Source organism: Pleurodeles waltl, chromosome 8 (assembly GCF_031143425.1).
Source record: "Pleurodeles waltl isolate 20211129_DDA chromosome 8, aPleWal1.hap1.20221129, whole genome shotgun sequence".
In the NCBI taxonomy this organism is placed as follows: domain Eukaryota; kingdom Metazoa; phylum Chordata; class Amphibia; order Caudata; family Salamandridae; genus Pleurodeles; species Pleurodeles waltl.
In genome coordinates, this window is record NC_090447.1 from 808,797,565 (window position 1) to 808,823,971 (window position 26,407).

At 43.8% G+C, this 26,407-nt stretch overlaps 1 protein-coding gene across 1 annotated transcript in view; it reads left to right on the forward strand.

The window, feature by feature from the left end:
- The first annotated feature begins 2,920 nt into the window (after positions 1-2,920).
- Positions 2,921-26,407, forward strand: part of TMTC4 (transmembrane O-mannosyltransferase targeting cadherins 4) — a 446,521-nt gene continuing 423,034 nt past the window's right edge. The window contains exon 1 of the mRNA XM_069205065.1: positions 2,921-3,348. The gene's annotated coding sequence lies outside the window, so the exon portion shown is untranslated. The remainder of the gene's footprint in view (positions 3,349-26,407) is intronic.

The following is a 26,407-nucleotide window of genomic DNA, read 5'->3' on the forward strand; positions in this document are numbered from 1 at the left end:
GTATCTGAAGTTCCGGTTCCATGGCGTCCTGGTTCCTCGTGGGGTGTTTAGAGGTGAGTGTTTTCCCTTCCAAGTCCTGTTTCCGCCATGTTTCTGTTCGCGGTGAATCAGCCCCGGAAAAGGTGGCGGATTGGACTGTTGTAATTCTGTGGGCGGTACATTGTCCTCCGCCTGTCTGTTGGCGGTTCCCGCCGCAGTATTTGTTTGTACCACCTTGGCGGTCAGAGTGGTAAAGTGGCTGTTTATGTTGGCGGTTTCCGCCTCGGTCCTAATTCCATTTTTTTTACCGCTGGCCTGTTGGCGGTTTTACCGCCGCTTTAACACCGACCGCCAAGGTTGTAATGACCACCTTCAAATCGAATCAAATCAAATCATTAACATTTATAAAGCGCGCTACTCACCCGTGCGGGTCTCAAGGCGCTAGGGGAAAGAGGGGGTTACTGCTGCTCAAAAAGCCAGGTTTTTAGGAGTGAAAGCTCTTCTGCAATTGCGGGAGATATTTTTGGTGCAGTAATTCCTTCTGTAGGAGTTCTTTTTAATGCAATCAAGATACGAAAGTTGTCTACTATTGTGGATAACATGCTGACGAATTTTACAGGGGCAATTCTCCTGTTAGATACTGAATTAGCTGCGGATAGACCTATGGCGCTTCAAAGTAGGATTGCTTTTCGACATACTTTTAGCGAAAGATGGCTGAGTCTGTAGGATGATTAATGCTAGGCATTGTTGTTCTTATATACCCAATAATGATAGGGAGATAAGAGACTTACTTACTAACTTAACTAATTCGAGTAAGGATTTGAAAGAATTGAAGGAACCAGGGATTTGGGAAAAGGTTGGAAAAGGATTTGCTTCAGTGGGTAATTGGTTTAGTCAAATTTGGAATGGGGTATTATTAAAAATTGTACAGGGAATATTAATTGTGATTGTGTGTATATTAGAATTATGGAGTATTTGCAAATTATGGCAAATAATAAAATTGAGGAGATCGAAAAATATCCAGAGGAGGGAAGAACAACCTAATGGAAGAATATATAGGGAAAATTTAAGAAGAAGACAAAATACAGCAGAAACAGAATTGTGAAGCGTTGGTAAAGAAAGGTGTGATGACATATTTAGTCATCAGAGGAGGGACTGTTGAAGCAGATATGCTAATTAAGAAAATTATTAATGATGTTTATGTGCTTAATAATGAAAATGTGTAGAGAAATTAATCGTAGAGAAAATAATGTGCATGTTTGAAAATGGGCCCTCGGGGCATGGCAGCTATGTGTACGAGATGTGTACTAATATAACTGAAACTGTATGAAATAATGAAAATATATAAGAAAAATGTAGTAATATGTCATATTGAACTGTATAACCTATGTTTTACTTCAATTTGTAGTATTAACTTAGCCGAACTTAAGGCCTAGTCTTCCTAGGCCTCGCACACTGAGAGCAGAAATAATAACCATGTTTGCAAGAAACTGGATGCCAGAACTGGCCTTGACTCACCCGATGTTAAAGTTGCTTAGCTAGAATTTTCTGCAATGTACCGGCTGACAGGAGATGATGAGGACAATTTTATACAATTATGTGTAGAGTAGGCTAAATGTACTTTCCCAGGACTTGAACAATGAAGGCACTGACTGAAGAGGAACATTCAACAATTTTGATACCTGAAGAGCCGGATGATGAGGACATCGTATAGCAGACCAATCCGCATCTTGTGAACGGAATGATATTGAAATTAGTAGATTTGGTAAACAAATACTATAGGTTAAAGATATATCTGTTGACTGACTGACCAATTAGAAATTAGGGGGATGGACTGGGAGACCCTCATAAAAAGTAATGACAAGGGGCTAAAACTTCAGATGCGGGAGATTCGAGGGGAGAATTGATGACGTCAGGAGCGCTGTCTGAGGTTCTGTCATTGGGCTCATACTCTGTGAGCATGATGCGTGGCTGACTAATTGATGACCTGAAAACGAAGACTGACTTGTTGCTGATTCATCCTGGATAGGTAGCTATGAAAATGTGACTGACAAATTGCGCCTTTTCTTCTAGGTACATACTGCGCTGATTACAGAATTCTCACATAGATTGATTTTTTCCAAATTAATGTTTTTCTCTAAAATGTTTTGCATGAAGGCCCACATGCTAATGCTAATCTTGGTTAGGTAGACTGTTGAAGGAGACGTTGACAGTGACAAATGACTGACGAGCTATTTGCTGAAATGTTATTAATGCTGGTATTCTTGGCATAAGTAAGTGCATTTACGCATATGGTTTTCTTCATTTTTTGTGATGATGTTATTCATTAACGAATTAATAATTGAGTGGATTGAATAAAGAGTGAACTAACGGATCATTTAGAATTGTAATTAATAGGGAAATAAAAATTTGTTTAACTCTTACTGAGTTGTGGTTATTCATGAGTAGATGGTTTTGAGGTGTTTTACCATAGAATGTTCTTGATTATTAATGTTAGTTATTGATTCAGTAGTCACTGCATGATTAGGATACTCCATGGAATTCAAAAGGTTAATTGACCTATACATGTCCCCTTGTAAGTTTACTTACTAAGGACCAGGCGCGCTTGCAGGGGGCACGCGGTAAGCCAGAGGTAGGAGTCAGGCACCAAACCTTACAATGTGGGTTGGATAAGCATTCTTCGAAGGTGCAAGCGACAAACATTTTCCCCAATGTGGGTGTTTTTTTTTTTTTAACATAAGCACTTCCTAATAATATATAATCGAACGCATGAGCGCTTGCTATGTCTGAACACCTTCCCTTTCTGCGCGCACTCTGCTACAGCACATGTTCCCCTCGTACACATTGAACTAGCGCCGAACATAACCATAGAGACTCATGTGGACTACAGAGCTCTATGGTAATACGAACAACTTCCGGCCACCAAGCTGAGGAGAGCAGCATCCTACTTCCTGTTTCTAACAATGAAGTGTAGATGGATGATAACTGACCAAATGTGATCACGTACCTGATCTTCATTCCATGTTCATTTACATCTTTCGCCGTCGTGTAAAGTTTTCTACGAGGTTCTTTAAGTTCTCTGTGCACACTCCGTTTCACAAAAGCTTCGAGAAAATGATGTACATGGCTTGCCAAACTCTCGCAGTCACCAACCATTGTTTTTAGAACCCGCAAGGCATTCAGTTTTGAAAACAAAAGAAATGCGTGGGTTTCTTTTTAAGGGGCATAAGAAACAAAGTTAAACTTGTGGCAATTTTTTGAAGGGAAGCGTAACATGTAGCAGAGTTGCATGGGCACCTCCTCCTGTGTGCTGCACTCTGAAAAGAAAAACATTTAAAACTGAAATGGAAAGCGTCAGTACCCTTCAAGGTAAGAAGACTGGACGAGTTTGAAAACGGCACAATGTAACATTTTCTGTTTTATCATAAATCTTGTATACATAGTTTTAAGCGAAAGAAAGATAAACGAGCGATACCGGACCTCAGAACAACAGTAATGTGTATTTTTGTACGTATGTGGCAGTGATCTGTGGTGAAGGACACTTTTCCGAATGGCACACGTTACAAATTATGACTGAGCGGCTTTTGATGGTGGTACTGTTTAGAAGATAGAAATGTGTAACCAATGATGGTAATTTGTAACTGGCAATGTGAAGTCGAGGGCTGACATTGGCCATACCCGCTCACGTGATTCCCGAGGAAACTTTGAGCCCCAATCTTTGTTTCCTAATAGTAACTGACTGCTATCTCCGATTTTGCTGTCATTCGTAGACGGTTGAATTTTGCAACCTGTCACCAGCATGTTCTTTTACAGTAGACTGTATCTGTTGCAAAAGGTTAAAGTAACACACTTATTATGAATTTCAAAGCACATTTTGGTTAATATTTCATTAACACCTGTCTTCGTTTTAAAAGGTTCCCTGAGCTGCTTTGTCCGACAGACGAGTCTCCCGACCGCCTTTACCACTGGTTAAATAATTACAACAATGGGCTCGGTGTGATTCTAATATAATGTTAATTGAGTTACCTTCTGTGAGCAACATTTTTTTTCTTTTAGTGGCATATGCTCACTATCAAAAATAGTAAAAACAAGAATTAGACCGGGTTGCCAAAACAAGAACTGTTGGCTTTGCCTTTGCTTGTTTTTGAAATGTGCTGCTTGTAATTAAATAACTGCCATATAATTATTAAATAATGACGTATTTTGATATGAAGTTTGGTTTGGCCATTTTTTTGGTGTTGTAAAAGCATTGATATGACTGTGAACTGTGATTAGTTTTTGCATTTGTATGGTTTATGTTTGTATTAAGTTTTTTGCCTAAATAAACATTTTTATTATTTATATAGATGTCTTTCCAACTGTACATTCATTGGCCACACCTTTCTGTAAGCAGCTTGTCACTGGGTGCTATTAAGTAGTAAAATGATCTTGCACCACTCTGTTCTCTTGTAAGTTATGTCCCTGTGTTCACCCCTGCCTAGGTTCTTGCTGTTGATGTATTTTGAACTGTGCTCAATGTGTGTAGCTATTGGTCTCCGGTATAAGCAGTAAAGGCTGACTTCGGAGAGCTCTGATTGGTCACTGAGCAAGGAGGGCCACAGGTGAAACTGAAATCCTATGATTGAGTTAGCAGTTCTGCTTCAAATCTTTGGAAATTAGCATGTGCCGGAGAGGGTCATGGAAGAACTCTTTACATGATTTGAATGGGCAATTGTCCTGTGAAGATTCCACATGCTTTCACCCTCAACAAATCCTTAAGAATGTCTAGTACTATAAAACTCGGATCTCATGAACAGTATCAATTCATTACCTCAACGTCCCTCATCCTTGACCCAGTCGCTTACTTCATGAGGGTTATCCTCTTTCTGTACAGGAAACACTCTTTTGCCCCACCCACTCTCCAGGACAGGCATAAAAACACCTACCAAAAGGAAGACGTCCTGTTTGGTTTCCTGTTCGGAACAGATTCACAGGTGACGCTGAGGTGACTGCCAGGCTTCGCCTTTTGCAAGCCTCTAGGGGACCAGGTGACCTCTGAGTGAGCAACGAGTGACGGTGGGATAGCGATGGGCTCACGTCTTGTCTGCATGTATGTTTCAGCGCTGCTTGGCGATGATTGTGAGCTCTTGCCAGTTCATCCCATGGCTGCATGGAGCGTTATGTCCCTGTGCATTGGTCGGGTTATGCTCGGTTTTGTCCTGTGTGGTGGCACCTACTTTCTAGCATTGTGATGCAGGGCGCCGGTTGTGGGCTTTCCTTCTCCTTTTTGAGGTGTCCCATGTAGCTGCATGGTTGCAGCCCTGGACCAGTATGTTGTGGTTTACCGGATTGATTACAGTCCTTGTTTCTTGGCGTACCACGCCCGCTTTTTGCTGCCCTTGTGTAGCGGTAGCATGGTCGCTGCTTCCGCCTTCCTGGGTGGTGCACGTGATTGCTCAGCTGTTTTGGTAACGCAACAGTGCTATAAGAGGTACTGATGCTTGGGCATTGTTGTTGATGATTTTATCTTTGTTTGGTATTGGCTGGGCCTGGTTCTACGATGGTGAAGCATTCTGCTAAGAGGCTTCAGTGTTATCCCATTGATTCAGAAGGACACTGTCCTGGCCACGTTAGATCTTAACAATGCCTACTTTCATGTTCCAGTGGATCTGAATTCTCACCGGTTTTTGAAGTTTGCTGTGCTGGGTCACCACTGGCAGTTTTGTGTCCTGCCCTTCGGTCTTCGTTCATCCCCAAGGGTATTTACGAAGGTTGTGGTGCCACTGGTGGCTTCTCTCCATCTTTGAAGGATTTCCATTTTCTCTTACTTGGACGACTGGCTTCTTCAGGCTCCATCCCTCCAGCTATTCCATCTGCATCTGGAACAGACCCTTTCTATGCTAAGCGACCATGGGTTCCTTCTGAATCTTCCCATGTGCCATCTCCAACCGGACACCAGGAAGTTGTTTATCAGTGCAGACTTCGACACAGTTCTGGGCAAGGTGTTTCTGCCTCAGTTGTGGATCTCCAAGTTACAGGGCCTAGTTCAGACATTGTTGGATCATTTATCAGCCCCGCTGGGACTTTAGATGGAAGTTCAGGGTCACACGGCGACAGCTGTCTTCACAGTTCTTTGGGCCCGTCTTCATCTGAGGCTGTTGCTGTAACATCTTCTTCCATTTGTGACTCAGCCAATATTGGACCTGTCTTAGTTGGTACCTCTATCCCCGGCAGTGGTCCCTTGTCTACACTTGTGGTTGGGCACACCGAATTTGGCCATGGGGTGTTGATGCATCTCTCTCCTGTGGTGCTGGTGACGGATACCAGTCTTTTGGGATGGGGTGCTACCCCAGGGTCCCGGGTGGTTCAAGGACAAAGGCTTCCCACAGAAGCACATAATTTGTCCAATTGGAGAGAGTTGTCTGCAGTGGACAGGGCCCTCCGTCATTTTCAACCTCACCTGTTTGTTTGCAATGTGTTGATTTATTCCGACAAAACGGTGGCTGTGGCCTATATAAACCATTAGCGCAGTACTCACAGTCACTCTCTGGATCTGGTAGCACGCTCGATTGTGCATTGGGCAGAGAGTCATCTATAGTCCCTTCGTGCCCATCATTTTAGGGGAGTGGACAATGTGGTGGTGGACTCTGAGTCAGAGGTATCCCTCTTCTCTGGAACTGAGGCTCTCTCCTATGGTGTTTTGCATGATTTGCAGGTGGTTTGGGTATCCCTGCCTGGATCTGTTTGCCTCGAGGCGGAATACCCTTCTTCCTCTGTTCTGCTCCAGGAGCCCAGAAGTGAAGGCCTGGGGTGGACGCTCTGGCGGTCCAATGGCCTCGGAGTCTGTTATATGCTTTTTCTCCTTTTCCTCTGGTCCATTCCTTTCTTTTGAAGGTGAGATTTGAGGGGGCTTGGTGGTGGCGGTCCTCCCTTTCTGGCACCACAGGTCCTGTTTTCCCTTACTGCCGATACTAGCAGTTCTTTGTCCTTGGGGTCTTCCGTGGGTTCCCTCCCTCGTGAGGCATCTGGGTCCCTCTCTTCTGCTTTCCCTGATGCTTGTGGTCTGGCTGCTGAACAGCAAAATCTGCTGAGGAATGGTTTGCCGGATCATCTTGTGTCCTTTGTGCAGGGTTCCAGAAGACGGGCCACACTCTCCTCCTATTCTAAGCATTGGGCTCATTTTGCTTCTTGGTGTTTCCTTTACCAGTTTCTTGTCCTGTTTCTGCTCTCCTCCAGTTTTTTGTATATGGGTTCGGTAAGGGTTATGCTCTTTCCACCCTGAAGAGTCATTTGGCTGCTATCTGGGCCTTTCAAGATCCTGTCTCTAGGTTTTCTTCTGCATCTCCTTTTGTTTCGCAGTTGTTTCAAAAATTTTCCTTTCTGCATCAGTGGTGAGATCATCCGTCCCTCGTTGGGATCTTTCTGTTGTTCTTCATGCTCTTCAGTCTGCTCCTTTTGAGTCTCTGTTTTATGTCAATCTCAAATTACTTTGGTAAGGCGGCTGGGGCAGCTGACTGCTTTGCGTTGTTAACCACCTTTTCTGAGGTTTCTGAAGGATGCTGCGGTCCTCTGTCTAGATCCGGCTTCCTTCCTATAGTTGGTTCCCTCTTCCATTCTTCCCAGAAGCTGATTCTTCCTACCTTTTGTCCTTCTTCTTCTCTGAAACAGTGTCTGCTCCACACCTTGGATGTGAAACATGCCATGTCTGTTATGTGGAACGTACTACCCCTTTGAGGTCCTCTGACAGTCTTTTTGTGACTTTTGGGGTTGCTGGTCGTGGTGAGGCAGCCTCCAAATTGACCCTCTGTCGTTGGCTTAAGGAGACGATCATCCTGGCTTATGAGAGAGATGGGTTGCCTTGCCCTGTATCTATCCAGGCCCAGTCCACTAGGGGGTCTCTCGGCCTCCTTGGCTGCTTTGTCTGGGGTCTCTTAGACAAAGATTTGTAGGGCGGGTACCTGGGCTTCGGACTCCACTTTCAACAGACACTGTCGATTGAACTGTGCTCAGCAGGCCACTGGAAATTTGGGTTATGGGGTTGTACAGGCAGTTGCAAAGAAACCTTCATTCTGACTGTTTTTGTATATTCATTAAAGAGCACTGCATTTCATTTCTGCTTGTGCTGTGTGCTTCTTTCTCTTTCCAGGCCTACACAAAGGCCTTCCTTCGAGGTTCTTTGATATGCCTCATGTCGTAAGGACTGGGTCGAGGGATGTAGAGGCAATGCCCTGATTACTTATCGGTAATCCTCATTACGCTTAGTCCTGCTTGTCCTTGCCTCAGTTGCCTCCCACCCTCCCAGTTTAGGCCTTTGTGTGCTTGATATGTCAGGGTATCTTCCTATTGAGTGGTTTTATGGCGGACCTGGAGGTTGGGTGGGGCGAAAGGGTATTTCCTGTTCGGATAGGGGATAACCCTCATAACGTAAGTACTGGTAGTGGAAGAGTAGAACTAAGAGTAATGAGGATTACTGTTAAGTAATCAGGGCATTATTGAGTTACATGAAAAACAATGTACATTATTTCGAATTTCAGCAGTCAATAAGTTTGTGTTTTTTAGCACCTAGGAAATTTGGGACCTTAAGTCTAGACCAGTGGCTCCTAACATTTTGACTTCTGTAGACACCCCAGGTTATAATTACTGGAACCTGGGGACTCTTACTGAATCATTATTGAATTCCGTGGACCCCCACTGAGTCTTTCCTGGAAGCCAAAAAAGCAATTGGTGTTTACATATAGTAATCTCTATATTTATGTAGGCAACATTTCTTTTTATGATATTGCTAATACCCAACTTTGTATTTATTACTTATACGACTGTATCTGTTTACCCTGCCTCTAATATATGTATGGTTGGGGAGCTGTTAGTCACATCTCTGCTAAGTTGCCCCGAGTTAAGTGTCTTACAGCTAATACTGATTCATAAACCAACCTCATTTAACGTGTTTTATTTAGTGCACACAGTTCTATCCTCAAGCATTGGAAAAGCCCGTAGGTGTCGCTCGTGAAATCTGTTGGCTTTGCCAATGCTTTTTTATCTTCCTCAGATGGACTTTGTGAATGTGAGCACTTCCGCAGAGGTTTATATTTGAATGTATTTTCGTATGCTTTAAGAAACTCACAAATGTCCACCACTGAGGTGCTGATCTACCTTGGCCATCTGTAAACGACGTTTCTTAACATATAGGAAAATGCATTCCGATATGACCGCATCAGATGCATACATTCCAACGGTAGCCGTCTTTGAATGGATTTTCTTATAAGTTAAGAAACATGATTCAGTGTTGGCCACCATAAATACCTTTGCATGCTCGGTGGCCATCTTTGAATTCATTTTGATTTCTTTAAAGAAACACCATTTATAGATGGCCTTTGGATTCAAGTGAATCCTCGGTGTCCATCCGTGATTGGAATTTCTTGATAGATAACAAAAAAGGTTCCCAGATGCCTACTGTACGTATGGGCACATGCGCAGGTGACCATATTTGGAATGGTTGAAAAAAACATTTTGGTAGGTTGCAGGTGCAAGAGGCCATAGTTCTAATAAATATAGGGGCTTTGAGAAAGGAACACGTCTTTTAAAAGTGACAGTGTGGGCGCCAAGGAGCAGCAGAGAAATCAATTAGTTGATCATATGCACTTCAGTGAAAAATCTGATGTCGACAGTGGAAGAATACATGTCATCCAACCTAAGCACTGTGACTCTGAAATGCTTCTTGGCAGGACAAACACAATAATAGAGAGGGATTCCTTGGGAATCAGAAGCACGAAAGTGAGGTAGGCAGTGCATAATTTGTAAATAAAAACGTTCCGGTGCCCAAAGCCCTCCTTTTAAAAACGCGGCTGCTGCAATTAAATGTGGGAACACGGAATACTGAGGCGGCGTAATCCTAAAGCCATCAGGGGCCTCTTCAATCCATTTAAAGCCACTTCCTGCACCTTCAGCTCACTCTTGCAGCTGTCTACTTTCTTCCTTTGTGCCGCTTTTTCGTTTTTTTCCTCCATCCTTCCCATATGTGTCTTTTGCTCACAGCAAATGCTTGAGGCAGAAGAATAAGCGCCAGCCCTAAAAAAATAAGTGCTGGTGCTCAGCACCGGAAACAACAAGCACAAATTAAGCACTGGAGGTAGGCATAAAGCCATCCAATCATGAGTGAGGGGCTGATCCAAATCCAATATAATTCACAAGTCTTTGACAGCAGTCGACTGAAGGTGTCCATAGGCGAGAACTAAAAGGTTAAAAAATAAATAAACCTACGAGTCTCAGAAGGCAGACGACTTCTGGCTATAGAGCATGGACTTGGTGAGTGTGCCACATGACATGGGGCAACATTATAACACAGACTTGGAGCAAAGTATGCTGCATATCTTTTTATTGGCATTTCAGCAGGATTGAGGATTGCATTGTCACATTCCAAGATCACTTCTGGGAGGCTGGTCAGTTGCATACCAAATTTGCTTCAGATAAGTTGGTTCTAAGTCAGTCACATCTTACCATTGATTGCAATATTAGTAGTCCTGCACAAAGTCACATGCCAGGATTAGAGCTGAAATGCTGGCTGGGCTGGGACAGCATCATGTGCAGTCTTGCATCGGAAAGGGAAAAAGTCATATCCTAAGCACTTTGATGTATCTACCTCATTCTGCCCAACACCAATAGCATCACTTTATTAAAATTAGGTATGCAGTAATTTCCCCAAATTAAAACATCAGTATCTAAAATACACATTTTACTCCTACTTTAAGAAGACAAGGTTCAGTGGATTGATACATTGTAGTTATTTTAACTTCATTAGGTTACTTGACCTATGACTGGGTGAATTTCCAACTTCTGAGAGGCTTTTAAAAGTCAGTGGTTTCGAAGATGGCTTGAAGATGCCTCTTTGAAGGGGTATGTTTGAAGAGGCACCAAATGGAATCTGTTCCTCAGGTGCAGGCTTAAGGCATTCCAGTGTACACACCAAATATGGATGTATCTGGGTTACAAGAATTTGTGCACCAACAAGTGATGGATGGAAATGTGTGCAGCAATCAATGCCACTGATATTACTTTGGATACATTCCGTTTTGATGCTCTTTAGCTTGGCTTTTGCTTGTCAAACATGGACCAACTTTATGCAAATTAGTCTTTGCCACCCTACAAAATAGGCATTCAGGGTCAAACTGCTATGGCGTGTCCCCTTGGACCACAAACAATTCCAAGAATGTTTCAGCCTCATTTGTCCTTTTTAGGTCAAGCGCGCAAGCGTTTTACCGGTTGTAAGTTTTGTGGGCTTTTTAACCATGCCCACATCACTTTCACTCGGTGTGGGCCTGACTTTCAAAAATTCCTTGATGTCATTGATAATTGCTTTATGTTTGTCACGCCTTGGGGCAGTTTTGTTACCGCCTTGCAGAGTGAACCTGTACCATGGATAATTGCACAATTGCCGATATACTTCAGCCTAAGTGACCTTTTTTTCTTTTCTTTTGTCTCTCCCCTTTGTCCTGCATGGCAGCCATGGCCCTAACCGAGCTCACAGCGTGACAAGTGCCAATAGCGCAATCTCTATGGTCGGTACTGGAGCACTGTTCACATTGTTCACACTGTTACCTAATCAGAGTCATTTCTTTAGGCTCTCCCCTTCACGCTCCTTAGCTTTCCCAAAAACGCTTATAACTGATAAATGCTTCACTAAAAAACACAGAAATCCGCAAAGCGTCTCTCCCAACACATTGGGAGAACCATTACTACAATATTCACTGCACTCGGAAAAACTTGATCCATAATGCTTTGCAAGCATTCTTTTTCACAACATTTTTGCCCATAACTCGACCTAGGTGGTCCTAGGACAGTGAGACCACCACCAAAACATTCGGCATGTCATACTCTTTCTGTTCAGGTCATCTGTGTCTCCCACCATTCAGTCCCTTTTAAGCTCTCTTTTGTGTGGAACTTTTTTTTTTTACAGCCTAGAGTAGTTTGTTTTATAAGGACCTTAGTATTACAGAAGGCCTGCTAGGCTTGAAAATGTGTAAGGCACTACACCCTCTAGCGGCTAGATATATGGTTGCATTACATTACTTTAAGCCATTCTATTTTCATGTGGTTATGCTCTCTAGGGCTAATTATATGGTTACATGACCATATTTCTTACAAATGATATTTTTATTGTGCTGTCCTCTAAGGGCAGTTCTGAGCCTTATAGTCTAATGCTAAACATTTATTTCTGATAAAGGTTTTTATTGGGTTTATAAGATAATTGTATATGTTTTAATTAATCTCTTCCTATTGCCATTATGACTATGATTCAGGCCAACCTAATACTGTTTGAACTCTTCTTATATTTGGGTGACCCTTCAAGTCTATTTCTCTTGTTACTCCTCCATGACTGTCTTGTTTTGGGAATTGTGATAGCCAGTCAGCAACTCTGATGGTGGGGTGGTGAAAGCTGTATTGTATTGGAATTAGCATGACACATTTAAATTAGGATGCTAAATGACAACATTTTCATTTTTAGTTGCAGATTGAGTAAGAAGGGAAATGGAAGTGCTTTAGTTATATACGCATGGCCACTGGATTTATGTGGCAGAAAAGACCAATTTATGAGGCAGGACTGACTAATTTATGTGGCAAGAAAAGTCCAGTTATGAATTTACAACACCAATAGCTCTAACTGAAGCAAATGCGAGACCCATTGCATTGCAAAAGCTTTTTCACTTCTGTGCTTTCGTAAAGGCTGCAATATTTAGGGTTTAACCCTTTTCTGCACTGTTTGCTGATGGAGCAGCTTTTAAGGCTGGATCAATATTGGCCTGATTTCTTATATGATCACTGCTGAATTCTGTATCTTCTTGGACTTTTAAAATTTCCTAGTTTCCTTTCATTGTCTAACATGATGCAATCTAGCTGGAGTACTACTAATACCTTGTCAGTTTGATGCAGTAGCCACTCTGGAGTAATGTGAGACCGCTTCTCAGCATCAATAGTTTAACTAAAATCTGAGATATGGTGGTTAATATAGAGCCCAGTATCAAACCAGACCCCCTGCTATTTTGTTTTTCTTTGCTAGTTGCTCACATTTCCGTGGGTGGCGGTTCCTTCATTATGGCGGAGGAACGTTGCCCTGCCCCTGTGCCATCACAGCAAACATGAAAAATAAAAAGGTAAAAAAATGCTTTTATTACCATTTTATTTTTCAGTGAAGCCAGCCAGCCCGCCGAGCTAAGTGTTGTGGCGAGGCCATTACTCCTGAATGGCAGCAGGAGAGGAGTATTGGTGCACACTTAAAGTTTAAACTGCGCATGTCACATTGGCCAGCTGTTTTGTGACAGCCATCCTGATATGCATTTCAAATCTCTCCAACTCAAGCTGTCTTAGACAGCTGCGTGGAGAGCAGGCGCAGTCCTGAGGCCCCGTAGGAACGCTGAGCCAGCCTGCTCCTGACAATCCTGGTGCTTCTCCCATGCTGGCCAGCAGCTTGAGAGCAGCGTCTGGGGAGTTGGTTCTGGGAATCCTTGCTGTCTTTTTGCCAAGTACTGCGGGAGAGGAGTAGGTAAGTACTCCAGAGCTCTTAATTGCGGCCTGTTATAAACACTATTCATAATGGACCACGTTTGAGAGCTTTGGGATTGCACCTAAGGGCATTCCTGGAGAGCCTGAAAGTTGGTCAATAATATCCGCCTGATCGACCCACCACTTTCAAAAACAAGAAGCCGCCACTATTAGGAAAGCAGGTGTATTCTGAGTGGATTCAATTTTCATTAGGATCTCTATTTATTACTGATATTCTGACAGATTGTTTTCTTTCATACATTAGTACTAGTACCTCCAATCATTGGAGATCGTATCTCTCATTTTAGGCTTGTTCCACACCTGTGCGTGTAGCTGTGTGTCTTCAGCATACTTTTTAAAATGGATATAGTAATGTGTAATTAACTTTGACAATGAAAGCATGGTATTTGTTTGGGGAAAGATGTGGTGATAACAAGCAGCCTGGTTGTATGACTCGGGTGATGTTTATTATTGGTTGATCAGATGCCCATTTGAACTGAATGACTCCAAGTGGCAAAAATAGTTGAATAAACCAATAAGAATGATTCTGTGACTAGTGCTAACTTGTTTCATGTTATCCAAAAGAATATCAGTCAACCATGTCATAAATCATAGACTGATATTGGAGGATCATGATTTCCAGTTGTCCACTGATAGAAGTGTGTTTTCTCTAATGTCAGCATTTCAATATTTAGGACCTCTTATTGCCATTCATACCCACTTCCTCTTGGAGGTATCCCTCACTTTCCATTATCCAGAAGAGGAGATTCAGGATAGGATGATAGTTTCGGCAGTGTTGTGGTGAATATTTCAGTTGTTGGGTTTATGCCTTGTTAAAGGGATGCATTGGACCATGCTATGATGTCCTGTTTGTGTTGCATAATACCTTTTTAGCACAGTGTATCCTCTCATGTAGATCTTAGAACTAACTTTATTGGCCTCTGTGAAGGTTTTCCTCCATCAACACTTCAGGTTGCGTTCTAATCTTGTCATGTTAACCAGATCTTCAGGGAATGACTTGTTGGTACCTTGTTCACTGGCTTCTGTTACACTAACCTGACCAAGGATGACACATCCAGGCTTCTGGAGATGATGAGATCTAAGGTCTGAAGAAGCAGAATTTGAAATCCTACACCATCAGGTACATGCAGTATGGGCCTGTCACCAATTTGAAGCCTTTGTGGTGTGGTTATTTAGACTCTTAAGGCTCCACGGATCCAGTGGTCTGAATAGGAGTTTGGCTAGACTACCATGTGTTGTTTCTAGGCTGCAGGTAAAATATCGGGTCCATAGTGTAGGCAGCTCTGTCAGCCAGGGAAAAACAAGGTAGGTGAATCCTAGGCTTCCAGAATATCCAAACCATCTAAGGGCTATTCTGCAGGATAGCCACCCATCAGTTGAACTTCAGGTTGGGGGTTGAGATCACATGTTAACCACTCATGTTCATCTTGGAGCTACAACTAATAATAGTGTCAGTCCTTGAAGTGTTTAAAAGCAACCAAGAACTGGACTTATTTCCACATGCAAAAAGGACCATATATCTTAAGTTCAGACTGGAAACTTTACAGGTGCAGGTCTTTAGCAAATCATATACCAAGGCCCCCTGGAAGCAGATCTGAAATATATCACTGCACTTTAGATGGTCCAGGAACAATTATGCATTTCATGCTGCTGTGCAATATTTCACTGAAAATGTGACGGTATTACATCCCACCACTGTTTATAAATTTAATCTGAGGTGCTGCAGAACCATGCTTTTAATCTGTTATAGAACTGACCTAATGGAAACCTACCAGGCAGTAGCTTCCTATATATAAGTTGCTTGGAAGGTTACAAGATTTGTACAATCAATCAATCAAGTATTTGTAGAGCGAGGCTTGCCACCTGTGAGGGTATTGAGGCGCTTGGAGCAGGTCTCAATTGGAGTGCCAGGTCTTGAGCCCTTTCCTGAATTTGGTCAGCTTAGGGGAGGTACTCAGGTGGAGGGGGAGAGCGTTCCAAGCCTTAGCGGCAAGATGGGAGAAGGAGTGACATGATGTGTGTGAGGGCCAGGTGTGCAGAGTGGACATTCCTGTGGGGGTGGTGGAAGTTCAGACATTGGTTCAGGTATGCAAGTCCTTGGTCATGAAGGGCTTTGTAGGCATCGGTAAGGAGCTTAACGTGGCATCTCATCTGGACCGGTAGCCAGTGAAGGTCTTACAGGTGGCGGGAGATGTGGGCTGTCTTGGCCAGGTCGAGCATCTGTCTGGGTGCCACATTCTATATTGATTGGAGCCTTTGCATGAGTTTGGTGGTAGTACCTGCATAGAGTGCATTTCCATAGTCAAGACGGCTAGTAATGAGGGCATGAGTAATTGTCTTTCTGGTTTTGGTGTGGAGCTACTTGAAAATGTTCTGAAGCATGTGAAGTGTGTGGAAGTAGGCTGAGGCGACGGAGTTGACCTGATGTCTCATGGCGAGTTCACTGTCTAGGATGATGCAGAGGTTACTAGCATGGTCTTTCAGCGTGGGGCTGAGGCCGAGCCCTGGCCACCTCCAGGAATTGTTTGAGGGCGGTGTTTTTGCCAAAAGATGAGAACTTCTGTCTTGTCTGTGTTCACCTTTAAGCAGTTGTCCTTCATCCATGCCGAAACATTCTTCATGCAGTTGTGAAAATTTGTCCTGGTAGCAGTGGGGTTGGCAGAGAGTGATAGGACGAGCTGAGTGTCCTCTGCATAGGAGATGATGATGTTGCGCGATCTGACGATGTCCCTGAGGGGAGTCATGTAGATGAAGAGGGTGGGGCTAAGTGACGAGCCCAGGGGAATGGTGCAGATGTTATGCTTGGCTTGCGATATAATGGGGTGGGAGGCAGACTTTCTGGGTGCGCCCTGTGAGGAAAGATGCCATCCATCTGAGCGGTTCATCAGTATTTTCAATCTGGCGCATGCAGTGGATGAGTGTGTGGTGGAAAACCCCATTGAAGGTGACAGATGGGTTGAGCAGGATGAGGACAGCAGATTCTCCTTTGTCGAGTATGGCGCATATGTTGTCTGAGGCAGCGATCAGAGCTGTCTGTGTGCTCTGGTTGGTTCTGAAACTTAATTGGGAAGAGTCTAGTAGGTTCTTTCTCTCCAGGTGTTCAGTGAGTTTGAGGTTGATGGCCTTCTCCAGGACTTTGGCAGGGAAAGGGAGCAACGAGATGAGTCGATAGGTAGTTTGTTGGGATCTGCTAAGAGTTTCTTGAGGAGAGGTCTGAGTGTTTCCAGGCGTTGGGAAAGGTGGCTGAGGTAAGTGAAGCGTTGATGATGATGGTGGTGAGTTGGCGGCTGATCTCTTCCCTACTGAGGTTGAAGAGTCAGTGGGGACAGGGGTTTGTGAGTGCTCTGGAGTGGATGGACTCATAAGGGCAGTTGTATCTGTGTCACCAAGTTGTTTCCAGGTGTTGAGTGGGTGATCGGTAGTGGTGGTTGATTGGAGGTTGGGGGAGTTGGAGGTTTGAGGATTGAAGTTCTTGTAGAATGTTGCTATTTTGTTGTGGAAATGGTTGGCGATATTGTCATAGAACTTTTCTGTGACTCGGGGATTGAGTTTTCGGTGGCTGCAGGGCAGGTGAACTCTCTGACAATGGTGAAGAGTTCCTTGGTTTGCTTGGCACTAGTATCAATCTGAAAGATCAGGGCCTCACTCTTCACTGCTCTGATCTGTCAGTGGTAGGCGTTGAGGGCTGATTTGTAAGTGGCTCTGTTGATTTATTTTTTGCTGGTGTGCCATCTTCTTTCAAGTTGTTTGCATCTGTGTTTGGTTTTGCTGTGTTCTGGGGTGTACCGAATAGCTTACTTGGCTGGTCTGTGAGCTTTAGCTGGTTTGGTTGGAGCGACTTGGTCGGCGGCGTTGGTGATCCAGTTGTTAAAGTTCTGTACTGCGTGGTCCAGATTGCAGGGGGTAGTTAAGCTGAGTGGCACTGAGAGTGTCGGTCCAATGTTGCTGATAGACCTTGGTCCAGCTGCAGAGGTTAGGGATGGCGCGGGTGTGTCCGGTGATGGTGAAGTGTACGATGGAGTGGCCCGACCAGGTGAGGTCCGAGGCGTGGGTCTATCTAATTCTGCTGCTAGATGAGAAAATGGTGTCCAGCGTGTGTCCTGCCAGTTTTTTCCACGAGGTCAGTCGTCTAGGAGGAAGTTGAGGTCTCCCAGGAAGATGTAGTGTGCAGAATCTATGGCAAGAGGAGTGATGAATTCAGCGATGGTGTTGCTGATTCCGGTCCATGGTCCTGGTGGTCCATAGGCAATGATGCCTTTGATGGTGGTGTTTTTGTTGGTGTAGAGCTGGAAGTTCATGTTTTCCACGATTTCGGGTGGTCTGGTTGTTGGCGATTGTGCAGGAGATCGACTTCTTGGGTATGACGGCGATGCCGCCTCCATGTTTGATGGCGCAATGCTGGTGTTTTATCTTGTAACCAGTGGGGATTGCTGTGGTGATGTCCGGTGTGGAAGCTGGAGTGATCCAGGTTTCAGTGATGAAGGTTACGTCAGGGTGCAGATGGTGTCCCAAATTTGAGTGGCATGCTGGCAGAGGGATCTGGCCTTGAGTAAGATGCACCTGAGTTGGCCCGGTGTGCTCTTGGTTGGCCTGACGGTGAAATAAGGGATACTGTACGGGCACTCGGCCCTGACATAGAGGTGAAGTGGCAGTTGAATGGTCCTGCTGTGGAGCTAGGTGATGCCAGGTAGTAGTTGTTGCAACCGGGCTCTAGGGGACGAAGATCAGTGGCAGAATATCTGCAGGGGTTTCGAGGTCTCCCAAGGTTCCTGGCACGGACGGGTGCAGACAGGATTGCCTTTGGTGCGCCTGCAGCGTGGCCGTGCTGCGGCCTCCTTAAAATAGGCCTCGGGGAGGGGTGCTGAAAGGCAGGAGGGTGGGAAAAGAGCTTGAAACCAGGAGTGTGGGAAGGACAGGAACCAGGAGCCTGGGGGAGCAGGATCCTAGGGCAATGCAGCTGATGCGGCTCCTGGGGACAGGAGACCTTGGTGCTGCAGGGGAGCCGAACCTGGGCAGTGGACCTGGCAGGGAGGCAGGTCAGAGGGCCTGACACTCTGCAGAGCCTGGCGCTGGGAGAGCTGGTCAGGACCTGCTCACTGGAGCTGCACTGTGACCTCCATCAAATAGGTCCTGGAGGGGGCAGAGGGATGTTAGGAGGTGAAAGAGAACGAAAAGAGTGGGAAGCCAAGAGCGTGGGAAGGGTGGGAATCAGGAGTGTGAGGGAATGAGACCCCAAGGGCAATGCAGCTGACAAGGCTCCTGGGGACAGGAGACCTTGGTGCTGCAGGGAGCAGAACCTGGGCAGTGGGCATGGCAGGAAGGTAGGTCGGAGAATGGTGAGAGGGCCTGGCGCAGGTAAACCTGGTCAGGGCCTGCTCAGTGGAGGTGCGCTGCAGCCTTCATTAAATAGGTCCGGGGGGGGGAGGGGAGAGAGCACTGGTAAAAGAGCGGGAAACCAGGAGCGTGGGGTAGTGGGACCCTAAGGGCAGTGCAGCGGACAGGAGACCTTGGTGCTGCGGGGCGGAAAATGGGCAGTGAACCTGGCAGGGAGGCAGGTCAGAGCTTGGTCGGAGGTTCTGGCGCTGGGCCGAGAGCCTGGAGCTGGGAGAGCTGGTCAGGACCTGCTCACTGGAGGTGTTATTTTATTGGCCCACATGTCTTGATTAATCTTTAACAGACTGTCAGCAGAATTATTATTACCTAGATACATTATTGTTCATTTTAATTAAACGAGAATAATTTTGTACAGCAGGAGTGGGTGCTGTTTTAGTCTACCCTGAGTGTTTTATAGTCATAGATATAATGTTGCAAGGGTACACTATTGTGTTTAAATGGACTCATTCACTTTACTAATATAATCAGCATATAATACTTGGGATTCTGTAATCCCTGGATAAACGCCAGTCTCTGATTTCTTTATAATCGGTGACTTGTGACACACCCAGTTGCCAAATATAAAGAAAGATTTTCAAAACTCCACTATCATAGGTTATTACTGTCTGGTTCTGACATCCCAATGCCTGCTACCATAGAGGGAAGGATTGCGCCTTGTAGGTAGAGAGATTGTCCAGAAGAAGCTTGTTGTGTTCCTTGTGTGGGGATTAGCCAGAGAGTGTGAGCGACTTAAAGGGATCGAAGTCATGAGCCGCCTGTATGTGAAAGGCGTCGCGGTCTCCCTAAACATTTCTGGTCATGAACATCATCAAGCCTTGTACACAAATCAAGACTGATCATCAGCCCGTATGACTGAAAGACTGGTGTTGCTGCTGCCAGTGTTGGGTTGCGCGCCCTGATCGGACCATGTGCCACAACTGCTGAAATCATCCACAAGATCAGTATCGGACTGGGGCTTCACCTACCATACCAGCGTCTCATCTGCACCTAACTTAAAAAAGCTACAACAGTCAGAGATGAGAGCTGCAGCAAGAAGCCCCTGCAGTCACTGAGTTACATATAAAGAAAAAACATTAGAACTCAACTATTAAAACCTATTACAGTCAGGTCAGGTCATGAAGCATAACTAAAGAAGCTGTTTACCATATGCAAACTGAACATTGCTTTTCTTTCTTCTGCTCTATTTTAATAGCTTACAATGGCAAGCAGAGAGCATGTTTATTTTTTGCACTCCTTAGAGAGAGCAAAGCTAGAATTTTTCTGCATGTTTCTACACATTCTGAGCTACTGCAGCTTTTTTTTCTTTTTTTTGTTAAACAAACTGACTTGTATTGAACTGTTTCTAATGTCTGTTCAGCACAAATGTCTAACAGGTTTCTGATGTGTTTAATTTTGCACTAGAGCTTTTTATTTTTATTCTTGCTAAACCCCAAGGTTTTAAGTGGTTTGTGAGAAAGGTAATTTTATTACCATGTATTACATGAGATAAAGTACCCACTGGTGTACATGATAAGAATGTTGTAAGTCACCTCAGAGTTCCATAACCTGATAAAGGAACTCAGCCTCGATCCTCTATATGGTTATGGAATTCCCTGGTGACTTGCAATATCCTTATAATGTACAGCAGGGGGGGTACTTTATCTCTTATAAATGGCTAAAGGTATTTTACATTGGCTTCCGCTTTGTCAGTTCATATCATTTTGTATGATCTAATATTCCTTCTGCCCAAAGGAAACTTGATTTGATACGGTGTAGTCGGATGATTATTTCACACTTGCACTTCAATAATTGCTCTACAGTTAGACTATTTTGCTATGATTCTAGTACGATGAATTTGTAGGCTGGAGGATAATAGGTAATTTTCCCAGATTGCCTTATGGTAAACATGTTGATACAGAGAGAGGAGAATCATATAATTTTCTCACAGGCTGTTTTTATGTCTACATGTTTTTGAGATTGTTTTAATGTGATACTTACTGTAATAGTGTATGTTTTTAATTGTTACGGCATAACTGCTGAAACAATAAATCTTTGACTGACTGACACTAAAAGTTTAATTCTGCTAGCCAGCAAATGTGTGCACTCAAAAAATCATTAAATTACCTGTTTCAGCTCCATGCCCATATTCATGTTCGACATGGCATTCCTTGTGACAAGTTGATTTTCTTGGAGAGAAAACTACTATAGAATTTGACATTCTTTGCATTCATGCAAAAGTAAAGTGAAAGTAAAATAAACCTGGGTAAATTTGGTATGGGGGCTACAAAAGATCTAAAATTGTCTGATATAGCTTGTTTCAAAGTAGTTAGAAAACTTAGAAATATACTAGGATCATAGCATAACACTTATTTAGTAGCATGTAAGTAGCCTTCTTTGGAAGAATGTTTGAGATATATGTTGATAGACTTAAAACAAAAGCACAGTCTCGATAGTATTAACCATAGCATTCATTCTAAATATCTGTAATGCTGAGTTATAATGACCAACCATCATACCTGAAATAAGAATGTGTTTCATGATATGATGGGAACAGTTGCCTGAATGATTGTATTATTGTCAGACCCCATTCTGGGGGTCACAGGGCAGACAGAGGCTATTGGACCCCAGTTATGGAGGTGGAGACGGTTAGTCACTGGTGTCCTGGAGTCCTTCCTACTATGTCTCTGATACTGGGCCTTTCTGCACTTAACTCTTAGGGTACAGAGGACAAGCAGTCAAAGGCTCCTCATGGAGAGAGTGTGGGGGAAACAGCTTAGAAATCAATAGTCATTTGACACACATAATAACATATTGTCCAGCCAATTGGTTATTTTTTTTTTAAATAAAAGCAAGTTCTTTAATCACACAGCATAAATTAATACACAGTGTAATTAGGGGTATGCGTTGCAGGTTAGAAATCTGTTTGTGCTCTTGAGCTGCTATGTTCAACACCCTCTCCCTGCTATTGCATTTCCTCAGGGCCAGTAATCCCTGCCATTTAATCTTAGATACAGCGCTGATTAGTCACTGATGCATTTCATTCATTCACCTCCCAGGCATGTATTCACTCAAGAGTTCAGTTCACTTCTAGCGGTTATTCCTAAAAAGGCTCAGATCATGCTGCTATTCAGTCTGTCATTCTCACACAATTGTTGAGCTTTGCGGTTGGTTACCTGTGTCTTGGAGTTGCTGTCCCGGTGCGTGTGAGACTGATGTGTCAGGTTTCTTTAACAGCAACGGCCGCATTGTTTAGACCTTGAAGACGCCGAAGATTTCCCTGCAACGGCTTCTTGTGGCAGCTCTCATACTTGAGAGTTGCTGCCTATCCGCATTAGGTATAGCTCAGACGCTACGTATGGTAGGTAAGGCTCCGGCTTGATATTGACCTCGTGGATGACTTCAGCAGTTTTGGCATATGGGCCACTCACCCCAACATTGGCAGTGGCAGCACCAGTCCTTCTGTCATGCAGGCTGATGATCAACCTCGATACTTGATTTGTATGGTAGGCTTGATGTTGTTCAAGACCAGAAATGTTTAGGGTGCCTGGGGGACCCCTTCCACATATGGGCCACTCTTGACAGCGCTCCCCTGCAGTTCCTTGCTCTCTTTGGCTAGTCCCTACACCAGGAACACATTGGGCTTCTCCTTTGGGACTTTTCTACCTACAGGGTCAGGCACACTCCTTCCCTTTCTCAGTAAGTTGACAGGCTTCTGTGCTTTAAGTAGGCTATCAGCTCCTCCAGAAGAAAGTACAGACCTCAGGCGATGTCCTCTTTCCTGTGGGAGACTGTCTATCTTTTAGACAGTAGCTTTGATCAAACCACAGTCCTTTGTGTAGTCTCCAGAGCACTCCCTATCATGGACATGAAGGACATTAAACTGGAACAAAGTGAGGGGAATTGTATCTCACTTGTAATCACATTTTCCAGACAGGGGATGTGAATTCACTGTCTATGTTTCCAGAAGCGGGTTTGGGTGGTTTTCTTTCAAATGTAATTTTCTGTCTGTTCCTCAGGCACAGGCTTTGTGCTAGGTGATGACTCTTACAGGAGGTAACAATAAGGCATAGGCGAATTTAAATCACGCTGGCGTGACTCACGTAATATTTCACTTCATGCTTATTTTGCAAAAACCAAAAATTAAGTTTTTACACCACCTCATGTAATTATATGCCATTTGCGGTAAAATTTGAATACAAATGTGCGATTTGCATTAAAAATGTACACCTAATGAATGGAAACAACTGAATGTAATCGGCTGTTGTTTGTGGTGATTATTTTTGCACTCTTTTATCGCAAAATGTGTCCTTGCATCAAAAATTGATGCAAAGACGTGTTTCATGCTAAAATAAAGAACCAAGGGCCAGATGTAGCAAAGGTTTTCCCCCATTCTGTCTCTATGGGAAAAAGTGTTCGTACATATGGCCCCAAATGATAGATGTGAACTTTGCATAATTACACATAATGCTGCAGGATTTGTTTCGTAATCACGCAGATTTCTCACACCCCTAGTAGCAATGATGCAGACTCCATGCAGGAGTTTTCAAAACAATGGCACAATGAAGTGTGATATCTCTACAACTGGCTGTCATCAGTCTTACTGAAGCAGTAATCGGGGACAGACAAAAGCACAGGTCCTGTCTAGAAACCGCTTCACCTTTAACAATAGAAACTGCTGTCACACACCTCACCACTTACAGATATAAGGAAGAACTAATGCAGCCCTTTTGTTGGATCTCACTGATAACTCGTGGGTGTAACTCTGTGGGCTGGTGGCTCATGGGTGGAAAACTGGGGGTTGGATGGGATGTGGAATGTAGGGGCAAACTAGTATGTATGAAAGTAGGCATTTGTCTTCATCATAGCTGCCCTTCTGGTTGTATGTGCTACAAGAATTTATTTCATGGTTTGATAAAGGGTTGCGTAGGGAAAAGTTGATGAATCTCTGAAAGTTTACAAGTAAGATTTTTGAGGAGAGGAGTATGTCAGAAGGTATTTTGAGATGAAATCATTTGCTAGTGGTGCCTCAAGGTATGAGAAAGAAGATAATAAAGTTAGCTCATGAAGGGCATGTAGGGATGAGAGTTGTGAAAAGGAGAATTAGGGACATGTTTTAGTGGCCTGGATTGGACAGGGAAGTGGAACATTGGGTAAGAGAATGTGTAGCTTGTTCTATGAGTGATAAATCACAGGTGACAGTGCCAAATCCCAGTGGAGGCAGTATCGGAGTCAAGGAAACCATGAGTCAAACTGGGCATGGACATCATTGGACCCATGAATATGCTGAAAGAGAACTACAGGTATGGTATTGTGTTGGTAGATTATTATTCACATTGGCCAGAGGTAAAGTTTGTCAGGTCAGATAACACTGGGGAAATTGTAAATTTTTTACATGAGTTGTTCATGAGGGAAAGTGCCCCGTCTGAAAAAGTCACAGACAATGGTGTGCAGTTCACGTCAGAAGATCTTGGAAAGTTAATAAACAGCTGGGGGTTGAGACTTGTGACTACCTCATTGTACCATCCAAGAAGTAATGGATTGGTACAAAGGTGCAATCATGTAATCAAAGACAATGTCCATTTGTCATTGGTGAATGGGTTAGAGTGAAAAAAAGAATTGGAAGATTTAGTCTGGACTTTAAGTACGACTTCCAATGTGGTCACAGGGCTGTCACCTTTTGCGTTATTCAAGGAAACACATGCAGCAAATAAACTGGTGTGGCTGTGGATGAATGGTTTAGAAGTGTCAATGGAAAAAATTTCAAATCCCAAGAAATTGGTGTGTGTGAAGAAGCATGTGGTCAGTCTGGAAGATGGTAAATGGTGGAATAAAGAAAAGTTGGCCATACAAAGAGGACCAGTAGGCACACATAGCATGGAAAATTTGGATGCAAAGGAGAAGCAACGTGGTTCTGATGAGCGGAACCGGGTGTGTATAAGAACACCAAGGGAAAGGAAAACAGCAGTATGATTTTGGGACTATGTGACATAAAGAGTTTATTGTGCAAGAACATTTTTAATTATTTTAACTTATATTTTAATGTTTTTCCATTTCACATAGTATATAATTTGTTTTCAGTTTCTAAGTAATGATGTAAAAATGATTGTCAGTATTGTTATTGTATAGGGGTCTGGTTAATGGCTTGTGGGTGGAACACTGAGGGTTGGAAGGAAATGTAGAATGTAGGGTAGAACGTGTATGTTTGAATGTAGACAGTTGACTTCTTTCTGGCTGCCCTGCTGGTTGTATGTCACAAAGCTTAAAGTAAAACTTAACTTGTGGATCTCCTTGATTGATATGATAATTGGAAACCACAGTTGTGTGATAAGTATATCTTCACTTTTGCTAACGAGATCCTCATTGAATTCGAAGAGGAGCCCTGTCTTCATCCTCGTTCACTTCAATGGCTTTATCTTCATTCTGGAGCCACAGGATTGCAGTTGGTACACTTCCATTGTCTGCAAAGGCTGAATCCACCCTTCGTGTGCAGTGCTAAACCAAGGGCCATTTAAAATGCATCTCACTGGTCTCTGTTCTCAGACTATCACCACACACAGAGTCCTACTACCATACATATGCTTCACACTCACTGCACATACATGCACTTGACACACACACACACCGAATGTCAGTTCAAACTTCTGGGTCTCCCATTTCAGTGAAAAAGGTCTGGTCCCAATACTTATTCACAAAACATGGTATACTGCCACATCTGCTTTATGTGATGCACCCAGGGTGTGGACATTGGTCCAGTTCTTTATCTGTTGGTACATCTGGTGCAAGCCTTCCAGTCACAGAATAGGTTCTGGTCCTCGCATTACCAGACCCAGGCATACATGTTAGATTAGCGTGGCACCATGCCCAAATAAAAAGTCAGGATAGCTGTTTCAAAAGCAGTAAGTGGGGCACCCGGCACTTAGAATGATCCCTCAAGGATGAGGTCACTGTTGCCATGCTAAATTGTACAATAATGCATGGAGCAGATGAATAGAGAGAGATAAGACCTCGCAGCTGGTGGGTGTTTCTTAGAAAAGGTGTATCTGTAAGGTTTGATGAAGCGATATACAGTTGTGTGATAAGTACAACTAACTGGGGCCCAATTTGGCCATGAATTGAGAGAAGTAGGCTGGCTGTGGTCTACGGTGGTGACACCTGCCCTTGCTATGAAATACCATTTGCTCACTCATACAGCCCAGCAGCAGTTTCTTGGGTGCTTTTATTTCGCACTGCAATCCGGATAAAGCAAAATAAGCTTTTAAAAAGCTTAAAGACATGACTAGGAGGCTGCAGTTCTGAGGAAATGCCGCAGAGGGGTGGTTGAGTCACAACAGTGTATGCATTATGGGTCTACCAGAACAGCAGAAGGGAAAAGCATGGAGCTATTCATGGAACACTGCATCAAAAATCAACTAAAACCAATGGATTTTGCCATCCTGTTTCTCTCTAGAAAGCGCACATAGACCCCAGATACCTCTTTCATCTGGAGCTCCCCGTGGGTGATCATATCTTGCTTCTTTAACTG